The sequence below is a fragment of the Cephus cinctus genome, unplaced genomic scaffold, assembly GCF_000341935.2.
Source record: "Cephus cinctus unplaced genomic scaffold, Ccin1 Ccin1_scaffold1042, whole genome shotgun sequence".
Lineage (NCBI taxonomy): Eukaryota > Metazoa > Arthropoda > Insecta > Hymenoptera > Cephidae > Cephus > Cephus cinctus.
In genome coordinates, this window is record NW_014333573.1 from 427,115 (window position 1) to 439,128 (window position 12,014).

The following is a 12,014-nucleotide window of genomic DNA, read 5'->3' on the forward strand; positions in this document are numbered from 1 at the left end:
CCCCAATTCTCAATGCCGTTTATATGTAAATCCAGTATCTGCTGTATATCCAATCAAACGACGGCAACGATTTATTAATTCTGTATAAAAGCTGTGATATTGTATTGAAATACCAGTCGGTAAGTCAGAGTACCTACTATTATCGACAAGTGCGATTTCGTTAATGTCCCCTACGAACGAACCTATACATACAGTTTTATTATTACCGACTGATTCCACTCCCGTGGCAATCAGACAATCGCCAAGACACCAATTTCCTAGGGTCGCCAATTGGTTGTGCACTCGTTGAATAAGAAAGGTGAATACAAGAGAAGGGTCCCCTTTGGAGCAAAGAGAAAGAAAGGGAGAGACAGGCCGGGTAGGTGGAGGAGGCCTGAAGAGAGAACGAGACAGTTCACAGGAGGTCCGTGTAAGAGCTAACGATAGAAGGAGAGGCGTGAATAACCGGGAAATACAAGAGGGACAGAGAGAAAAGAAGAAAAGCTAAAGAGAGTCGCGTCCTGCTGACAGGGGCGCGGCTCCTGATTGCTGTCGCATTGTGCAAGGACTCGCGTCCTGTCGGGACCCCGGTATTGTCGCCGGCGACTCTGAATGCTATGAAAACTCAGCCCGATGATGTGGGAGGACCCCGCGAAACGTGGCTCGTGGAAGAGAGTAAAATAATAAAAAAAAAAAAAAAAAATTAAAACCCTAGAGACAATGGGGTCAAGAGTACACGCGGAGCTCGAAAAGAACGAAAACACGCCTACGTCCTTCTGTCGAATTTCCGACTGGCCCCAATTTTCGTTCCGTCGTTTATCACGTGTAATCCTACAGTTTAACTTATCTGTATCCCAGTGGTATCGTTGTGGTATTAAGGGAACAAAAATCCTATGGCAAATATACCTTCGGGTCATTTCCGATTTAACTCTGTCAAATCTCGTGGAAATCGAAGTTCGATTTTCAAATGGTTTCACCGGACGTTCGTTCCTATAGGAAGCTCCATAATGGAGACTTTAGAATATCCGAAAGACCCCGAAGTTGGCTGTCGATCGTGAATGACGATGACGCTGGTGGTTATAGGAGGCAGAATCGAGGGCTGTCGAAAGTGGTGGAGACCTTTTTTTTTTACCCTTAGAAAAATTAACGTAAAGGGCGAGAACGGCTTCTGCCATTGTCCCGGCTCGCGACTTCCATTCTCAACCCCATTTCCATCCAGGCATCGAATGCGAAAAAAATTCAGATGTCAAATCTTCATTTCCGGCTCACGGTTCAGCGAGTTGGAAAAAATACTTCCTGCCACCGGGTAGAAACTCCTTTCTTTTTACGTACTCGTACCGAGCCCCATCATCGACCTCTACGAGCGCACGACGAACGGATGAAAATTCATCTCGTGAGGTTTTGTTAAATGAAAAAAAATTATTTTTAATCAATAACTACAGTTTACGTAGTTACCGTATTTTTTTTACTTTCTTTCTTTTCCCTCGTACTTATTCACTCGGAGGAAGTTACACGCTCGCTTGGCTCCCTCAGGAAAGTCCCGGTTAGCGGTCTTCCACCGGTACGACCAGACAACCGGAAGCTTTTATTGTTTTACAAGTTTACTGCTCCTGGTCGCTCCAGCTTGACCTTTCACGGTCCCAACCGATAGCATTTCTCCTTTAGACTTTACAGGATAGACCCTACTCCATTTCCTTCTCTTTTTCTCCCTGAAAGACACCCTCGTAATTTCTCCTGCGTCTTTCACCGACCACCCTGTACTTCCTCCCTGGAGGTAGGTACACGCGTCCAGTAAAAATCTAAACTCCATTTTTTTCCCTCTCTAAAATGACAAAATACCTTCCGGTACACCCACGTACCCATATCTACTGAGGTGGTCAAGGTCCCCAATATTTTAGGACCGGGTCTTATCGCGATGAACCTTTTAGGTTAGGTTAGGCACTCTAACCACATTCTTACAATTATCAACGATCCAAGGGTACCTGGAACTACTAAAATTTGTGAGGTCACTTTTCGATTCACGCTCACGGACTCCAGCTACCGATTTAGATTTTCGGTTTTTGGGTCTCCTCGAGTCGCCATCCTGATCTACGCTCTCGGCTCGATTCGCGATGCTCTCGGAAGATTCGTTATTGTTTGGTCCAAGTGTTGGAATCTGCCGCAGGGTGCGTCTCGACGTACCGGGTTGCCCGGCAGAGGAGACGAGTCGAGGGATTCGTTACGATTTGGTTCAAAGGGACGACTCGAGGTAAAAGATAAGAGTTAACGGCCGTAAGGTTCTCGACCAATCGGCATGATTAGTTCCCGAATTTGCCTATGGTCAAAATCAGTCTGTCTCGAGACACCGATCGGGCTGCCTCGGACTCCCGGGCTATTTATTTACAATTATTCTAACCGTGTTTACTATCCGGCATAGTAAATTCTCGCTTGTGCATTTCTCGCAACATCCGGAAAATCCTACCGATTTTCTGGGCGCGTTTCGAAAGTCCAGTGTCGTCGTACAGTGCCCACTCGAGTGTCTGAATGCAGTTCTCGGCCTTAACCTATCAGTCGTACCAGCTCCGGTGAGAATTCAATTTATTAATTGGTAAAGGGATCCCGATTTTATATATCCGATTCGTTCTGCCACGTGTTCGACCAACCGATCTCTCTTTCCGGCACTATTTACCTGACACTTAGGAATCATTTATTTATCTCACTCTACCCTAGCAGCCTAAGCGGCCCGTGCATTTCCCTAACCGTTCGTGCAGTTTCTCGATTCCACGTGTCCCTAAAAATCTACTTGATCCGTCAGTCTGTCGTCTCTTCCGACACGTTCCGTCAGAGCTCTCGTTCGGTTGATACTTCTCCACCTCAGCTACCAGGTCATACCTAGTAGTCCCGATGAAAAAAGAATTGGCCGCCTGGCATGCGAAGCATGAACGACCGAAGGTGTCGTTAGCTCTCAGATTTAATTTGAATTTAATTTAATTTGAGAATTTAATTTATTAATTGGTAAAGGGATCCCGATTTTATGTATCCGATCCGTTCTGCCACGTGTTCGACCAACCGATCTCTCTTTCCGGCACTATTTACCTGACGCTTAGGAATCATTCATTTATCTCACTCTACCCTAGCAGCCTAAGCGGCCCGTGCATTTCCCTAACCGTTCGTGCAGTTTCTCGATTCCACGTGTCCCTAAAAATCTACTTGATCCGTTAGTCTGTCGTCTCTTCCGACACGTTCCGTCAGAGCTCTCGTTCGGTTGATACTTCTCCACCTCAGCTACCAGGTCATACCTAGTAGTCCCGATGAAAAAAGAATTGGCCGCCTGGCATGCGAAGCATGAACGACCGAAGGTGTCGTTAGCTCTCAGATTTAATTTGAATTTAATTTAATTTGAGAATTTAATTTATTAATTGGTAAAGGGATCCCGATTTTATGTATCCGATCCGTTCTGCCACGTGTTCGACCAACCGATCTCTCTTTCCGGCACTATTTACCTGACACTTAGGAATCATTTATTTATCTCACTCTACCCTAGCAGCCTAAGCGGCCCGTGCATTTCCCTAACCGTTCGTGCAGTTTCTCGATTCCACGTGTCCCTAAAAATCTACTTGATCCGTCAGTCTGTCGTCTCTTCCGACACGTTCCGTCAGAGCTCTCGTTCGGTTGATACTTCTCCACCTCAGCTACCAGGTCATACCTAGTAGTCCCGATAAAAAAAGAATTGGCCGCCTGGCATGCGAAGAGTGAACGACCGTTAGCTCTCAGATTTTCATTATCTCGGGTCAAGAAAATACGGTACTATACCCACGTGCTACCAAACTGTCAAAAAGTATAGTCACGGTCATTGAAATCAGTCCCAGTAGCAGACCTAGCATTATAGTACACAGCTCAGCCGCCAGGACACCATAAGCCCATCGTCGATGTCACTTCTGTAAGAGACAATCGATCAGAAGGTCGGTGGACCTTGACTGTGTCCACATTGTGCCTCCTTCTGTCGGTCTGCCTCCGTTCGTACGCGTATGTCTGTCTGTCCGGCCCCGACCCGTCCACGGATCCACCGGGGTACTTTAACGCGTGTCAGTCCACTCGCCCGTGCTCGACTGCGTATCATCCGGCAACACCATAGAAAAAAGGGGGAAGAATAGTTAGGTAGATAGGCTGGAAGTAGTCGGCGTGAGCCATGAAATAAAATAACACGTAACCCTCAATGGACGAGAGCATCTGTGACTACTTTTTATTGACCCCTGACCCCCCCACCGTATCATACAGCTACCCTTTGACTCCGGTCACGAGTCGATACTGAATCAGATAATTAATTTTAAATTCGAAAAAAATAAAAAATTAAGCTCACCCGTGTACGATTTCGGATCCTCGAAGATTTTTTTTTTCGCCATGTCTATCTTCGGAATAATTTATCAGGTTAGGTTAGGGTTAGAGATGGATGGTACCTCGATAGGCAGCAGGTTTGCCTTCAGGATCCATCCCCTTCAATCCGGTTATAAATATTGATCTTCAAATGGAATATCCTTCGGGCGGGATGGATACAGCGATGGGTACTGTTGTGTAGTATTAAGTCAGCCAGTCACCCAAGTACCCGAGCTACCCAGTCAGCCAGTCATCCAATGAACTCCGTGGCTAGGTAGGCTGCCAGTCAGCCCGAGTCTTGGCCTCTTGGGATTTTACGGGGTTTCTCTGTTTGCCCATCGATGATTGCGGTTAATTACGACACTGCCCGTCTGTTTGTATGTCAACTCGAGCTCAGGATGATGCTTATGGTGGTTATCGTGGCGCTTTATGGTTTAACGATGTCCCACGGGAAAGGCCTCAGCTTCGGGTGTAATGTAAAAAGATTGATTTCTTTTTTTCTTTTTATTTTATATATTAATTTTGACCGGTAAATATTTATACTTTTTATCGCTACTCGCGTTATTTCGATTTTAGAGCACGTGGTGTAAGTTCATCCCTTATTGAGTATCGAAAGTCGCTCCGTTACGAAACTACTCGGGAAGGGTAGCAAGGGGGTGTAGTGACGTTCAGAGAGAAATCGAGGGTTTAGAGGAGACTTGGAAAAGTGACGTAGCTAGAAGCCTTCCTCCCTTCTTCTTACAGTCTCAGTCTACCCAACCTCTATACACACTATATATATATATATATATGCTTACCCCTTGGCAGTCTTACCCTTGGTGGATGTTCGGCGTGACATAGATATGCTTTTAGCTCGCGGGGGTGGAACGTTGCGTTTCCGCACACACGTGTACGCAAACGCACTGTCGTACTGGATTTACGGGGTGAGTCTCTCTCTCTCTCTCTCTCTCTCTCTCTCTCTCTCTCTCTCTCTCTCTCACTCTCTCTCACCCCTCTCTACGGTTAGTTCCTCTAACAGTAGAGGGGATGCTGCTAAGAAGCAACCCTCCTCGGAGCATTAGACACTCTGGGGATGCTCCTAAGCGGGCTTGGGTATCGTATACGCGTCTACGACTGTATTACTATATAGTAGCCAGTATTAAAAAATATTCCGACTGTACCGACCCCTTGAGAATTTGTACTCGAGAACGTCAGAGGGTATCCTCGGTATAGGTGGGTAGTAGGTATTGTCAAAGGGTCGCTGGCACAAAGTGCAACATGTTTCTCTTTTGGCGAGAGAGAGAGAGAGAGAGAGAGAGAGTATATGGGGTGACGGTAGTACGTCAACCCCCTGTATATACAAGGAAGAGCGGGCGGGCAGGGGGGGGGCCACCTGTACCCCCAAACTGCACGAAGGCAAAAGCGGCTCGAGGATCGTGATTAAAGCATCAGCCACAATGGCCCTGGCGATGATGGGGTAGGAGCTGGGAGGTCAGTATGGAGGTCGGGCTACGCACTCTAAGGGTAGTTCGACATTTGGTGTCATTGTCGTCAAAGAGGGAAGGTCCTACTCGGGTACGATACTTCGGCTCCCCGGCCGGTGTAATGCTGATTTAATCAGAATCCTCGAACGGGAGGGGGGTGACGCCCGTGGTCGCTCAAGCTGAATTCACTCGCTATGCTCGCCGGCCCTGGGCCATATGGCCGGTATACACGACGATTATTACATTACGTATGTACCTTGGATCTGGAATAAATAATACTAGCAGGGGATGATTTTGGGCCGTGCAGTGTGGCCCATTCAGGCTGTACTAACACTTGACTCATGGCTATACATAATATCGTAATTGTTATATGTGTTACGTACGTGACTGTCGTGGCTCGTTGCGCTTTTTCGAGCTGGATTAATCGAATTTATTATTTTCCCTTTTGTTGGCATTGCTCCGGGTCGTAGGATTCGATTGGTCCGTGCATACGATTGGATTAATCATTTCTAGGGACTTTTGGACGTTTCTAGGGATTTATTCGAGTCGCTACCGGCTCGTCTTGATCGTAGTGATTTTTTGGTAAAGGCTGGATGCAGGCATCGACGAAAATTTTTTTTGGAAGATACAGATAGAGATGGACCAAGTGGATGAAGAAATGGGTTATCTTCCGTATCGGTGACGCGTATCTGCCACGTCACTGACCCGGAGCGCCGTTCTCTTTTCCCTCGTCGATTTCATTCACTCTGCGCCTCCACTTGATCTTAACTCACTGCTCGTCGGGCCCCAAGAGCTTCTAATCTGTCCGAGATCTAACATCGTTCGGGCTTATCTACGATCGAGGACCACGGTGGACTGCTAATTTGAGGATTTAGTGAAAGTAACGACTTGAACACACTGTCTTTATCTTAGATAGGAATTAGCCTTTCGGTAATGACTGTACCCTTGCGAGCGGTCAGGTTCCGTAATGCTCTGGTATCCACCGTGGAAAATCCATAGATCAAGATCGCTACCGTACCTGGGACTGTTCAGATGCGTTAATGCTTGTATTGGCGAAATTTTATTATTTTCTTTTAATTTTTGTACTAGTGCTTCTCTTTGAGGTTAACTACGATATAGGCATCGCACCGATCGTATTAGGCCTTGCGGACGTATTTTCAATACTGCCAACCTAGCCGGGATATAATAGCGGGATGCACTTAGCGTTTCGCCACGGGAACCTCGGCGTATCGAATCTGTTAACAAACATACGGTCGATCATTTTGAACGATACGCGCGCATCATCTGGTCCCATTGTGAGAGGAGCTCGAGGCATCCCGAACTGAGGGAAACCGGATGCCGTTGAGTCATCAAACTTTAATTCACGAAAACTTCAGTACTGTCGTGGGTAACGCGTGGCAAGTACAGCAATAATATATCTGGTATCAATGGATCTTCTACTGTATTATTTTTATCATTGCTCGTATACGAACGACCCAGTCTGGGTATCCATGACACTTGGCGTATCGAGTATCCTTTGGACACCATTAATGAAAGCGTACTTGGCGCCTGTAAGAGGCGTCTGAAATCGCCAGTCTGTGTCGGAGACACCAAATTTTAATTCACGAAAACTTCAGTACTGTCGTGGGTAACGCGTGGCAAGTACAGCAATAATATATCTGGTATCAATGGATCCTCTACTGTATTATCTTTATCATTGCTCGTATACGAACGACCCAATCTGTGTATCCATGACACTTGGCGTATCGAGTATCCTTTGGACACCATTAATGAAAGCGTACTTGGCGCCTGTAAGAGGCGTCTGAAATCGCCAGTCTGTGTCGGAGACACCAAATTTTAATTCACGAAAACTTCAGTACTGTCGTGGGTAACGCGTGGCAAGTACAGCAATAATATATCTGGTATCAATGGATCCTCTACTGTATTATCTTTATCATTGCTCGTATACGAACGACCCAATCTGTGTATCCATGACACTTGGCGTATCGAGTATCCTTTGGACACCATTAATGAAAGCGTACTTGGCGCCTGTAAGAGGCGTCTGAAATCGCCAGTCTGTGTCGGAGACACCAAATTTTAATTCACGAAAACTTCAGTACTGTCGTGGGTAACGCGTGGCAAGTACAGCAATAATATATCTGGTATCAATGGATCTTCTACTGTATTATTTTTATCATTGCTCGTATACGAACGACCCAGTCTGGGTATCCATGACACTTGGCGTATCGAGTATCCTTTGGACACCATTAATGAAAGCGTACTTGGTGCCTATAAGAGGCGTCTAAAATCGCCAGCCTGTGTCGGAGACAATAATACGCGCTCTTCTCGATTTCATGGGGTAGCCGATGACGGAGCTCCGGAGTGCCTCCGTGGGATAGCGAACCGAACCGGTTGATGTATCCCTTGAGTGCAAGAGGGTGTACGTCACGAGGGGAGTGCAATAACTCGAAATTACCTCGTAATGCAGATCATATTCCGTATGGCGGGGGTGGTTTTGCGGTGAGAAAATTTTCATCCCCGGTACCGTGAGAAGACACGACACGCTCGATACGCTTTCCCAGAAGAGGGTGGATTCTGTTACCCGGTTTACCTGGGACGTCCCGGCAGGTTGACAATGAACGAGGAACGTGGAATAATGTCGGGCGACGGTGCTCTGGCTGTCGGCTGGAAATTCTCTGCTAAAGTGTCCACCCCTGACATGATAGCGAAGGGAAGGAAAAAGTGCAGAATGATAAGTGTTCCGTGGGACAAGGATCATTAATCTCCTACGTGCGGCTAGAGAAGATGCCTCGAAGGGTCAAAGGGATATCACTTAGGTCAGTAAATGGGGATGATGGCGCTACCGTAGCTGCGCGGGGTGGAATAGGGGGGTAGAGAAAAAAAATGAAGGCGGGGAAAGGAAGGATAATAAAAATATTGATGGTCCACTTCCGGCCGCGGACAGGACAATCAACTAATTATTCAACGAACGACGTACCACCGGATGTTCAGGGTGGATCCGTGGTCTTCCGGATGCTCGAGTAGCCGCTGTTCTCTTCGGGATGACAACACCAGGCACGTGGTGGGTCCTGGTGTAGACCCGACAGAAGCCTCGTTCAGGTCCCATACAGTTTCGAGAATGTTCTATTGACGTTGGGTTGGGGGATGGACACGTGACGTCACGGTAACGTCAATTAGGCGTCGCGTGGCACAACGACGCCACGCGTCATTTGTCAGTGTCTTCGTGCGTGCAACAGGGAATATGTGGCTGACACGCACGCGCACGACCCTCTTCTTTTATTTCCGATTATTATTATTGTTCGTTGTTGTTATTATTATTTTATATAAAAGACCTGCATCTTTGGCGGATTTCCCGACCCTGAAGACCATCTTCTTGGACCGTTGTACCGGTAACGTAGTTGGTACCTCGGGTCGGCGGTACCTTCCGTCAGGGTTACCAATCCGAGGCTCCCAAGGAAGTGGCAGAACGTGTACTGGACGAAGGGTGGTTGATCCAGGACAATATCGGCTGATTGGATGCCGCGTGGCAGCCCTGTCAATGAATTCGAGCGTATAGCCACGTGTCGCGGGCGTCGCTTCCGTACCGTGGACGGTTGCGGACGCCCGGCGACGTCCACCGGGACGCCCTATGGAAGTCGAAATTTTCCCTTGGCCAGATCGAACCCTGCGCGTGGTACCTACGGGAGCACCCTTCGAGCTTGCTCTTTTGGCGAACCACTGGGAAAAGTCAGTGCGATAGCGGTAATGAATTAATTGCCGGGAGGACGCGTGCCCGGAAGTCGTGCGATTGTCTTCGCTTCCTGTTTCTACCTCCGTCTCAACCCCTGCTTCCTTTCTCCACCCTCGGCACGATGCTCGTCCCTTACCACATACTTCGGTCTCTATGGCCCTTCGCGACTATTTTGCTGTCTTTCCTATTTCCTATCGAGACCCATCGATTCTCATTGTTACGGACCTTATTTATGGACCACTTCGTGCTCCTGGAGGCTGCTCGATCTTATTCGCTGACTCGGGCGACTCGGGGAGCTCGGGACCGTTACGGATGATCCTTGTGTTTCTTGTAACGTCAAGCGGATTGAAAACAAACCCACGTGGTCCGTACTGTCAAACTGACGTAAGGGTGCATACGGACTAAAATTAGTTGGATAATGGCGCGAGGATGATTTTTCGAATTGGACGCAGCAGTTCTCGCCGCTTATCAGCGGCACGATCTCTTATCAGATTCGAAGGGTGGAGCTCAGGGACGTAAATTCAGCGGACTTAACGTGGGGCCCACTCTTATACCATATGGCCAAGCATGCCAGCTGTCCCGATGATCACGTGCTCATCCCTTTGGCATACTCATGCCGTGTTGGGCTACCTTGTGAATATTACAGTGCACATCGTAAGCCGAGAATGAATATACACAATATTAAAACCCTAGTCTCCCTATGATTTGACACTTTAGCATATCGATGCTCACGAGTCAATGCTTATCATCTGGACATAAAAAGTTGATACCAAGAAAAAAAATATATATATAAATCCCACGTAGTCACATATGTAAGTCCCAGGTTATACGTATATACTCGGGACACTGATAAGTCAGATACCGATTTGAGCACGTGCTGCCAGTATACACAGTGTCACTGATAAGAGACTCTGACGCGTTTTCTGTTTGGGCTGATTAGCCCTTTCGTCTCGGCAAACAAATCCGGAAAAAGTCAGCATGACTACAAGCTAAGCAAACGGCGCGGAACTTTTCGGGCAATTTACATAGATCGGTATAAAAAAAAAATTTTTTTTTTAATTTTTCGAAACGAAAAAAAAAATTTGCAAAAAATCATCTTCGGACAAAATCACGTTTGACGCTTCGAAACAGGGACGAAAAAAAAAGTAACCCCCACCACCCCCCCAAGATCCTATAGATTTTCCCATAACGTGAGATCGCGTGCATGATTTTCTTCGTGCGACTCTAACGCGCCTAATTAGCCAAAGCCAACCCTTAACTTCATCGTTTTCATCCCTACCCATCAGCATGGACTCATCCGTCCCCACCTTTCGTGTTCCTCGTGTACTAAACCAACCCCCAGCGCGCGGCCAGTTAGTCAGTCATGCACGCGATACACGCATTGACTTCTTGGCTGACTTTCCTGGCAGCCCTAATCGCCCGGTGCCATTTATTTAAATTACTTGGCGCATCTGATGCATAAACCACCCGTACGATATTACGACACTACATACGCACCGGTATTATTATATTATTGCCCGTGAACGTCATCGTCCCTCTGTGCTTTGTTCTTGGTACTAACTGCAGTGTAGCTGCAATTACTTTATCTAACTAGGACTGCGGGCTAATTATCGGATGGACTTTTATGAATTTTTTTTTCTTCCCCTGACATCGTAGTTCGTATTAACGTTGGATGCGCATGTAAGCGTGTTTCGTGCATATACGATACATGGCGGATTCGCTACTATTTCCTATCACGTTACTCGTACAGCAACAACATCCCTCGGGCCAAAGGGAGAAGGGGTTGAAACTACGCTGGGCCATCGGCTTATAGTTAGATTATGGGTATCAGTACGTGCGCTGGTCTTTGGGGTTAATTTCGTACGCGTGACCCCATGTGTAATGGATCCCTAATGCGAGCTCATGATTATTCCTCTTGTCTGTGACTGTACGTCTTTTTACGTATGTCCGGTACTACCTTTCGTCGATGTATGACTATATATATATATATAGGGGTGAGTTTATATCCTGGGACACGTTCACCGGTAATTCCGAAGCTTTTAGCAGTTTCCCGATGTGACACGCGTTGGATCAATTTCCTATTCAATTATTTCGATTTCACGCGAACGAGTGTTAGGAAAAATGCCGTGAGTAAAAAAAAAAAAAATTAAGCAGCGTTACCATGGATACAGGTAAAATTGAGATTATAAAATCCAGTTTCCTCAATTTGAGCGGACATAATTTTTCGATTTATATATGCGCGAGTCGTGCAATTTTGAAAAAAAAAAATTTTTTTTTTTTCATCGTGGGTAACCTCGTTACTTCGAGGTCGTCCGGATCTCGAAGAATCGAGGCCTTTGAAAATATTCCCAAAAGCAGACGCGAGGATCCACAGCTGTTCAAAGCTGCGGATTCGCAGGCGGACGCACCGACGCCAACGTCGGCCTCCACCCTGGCACAATATTGACTCTTCGGCGGCGGCGGGGGGGGGGGGGGAAAATTTTTTTTTT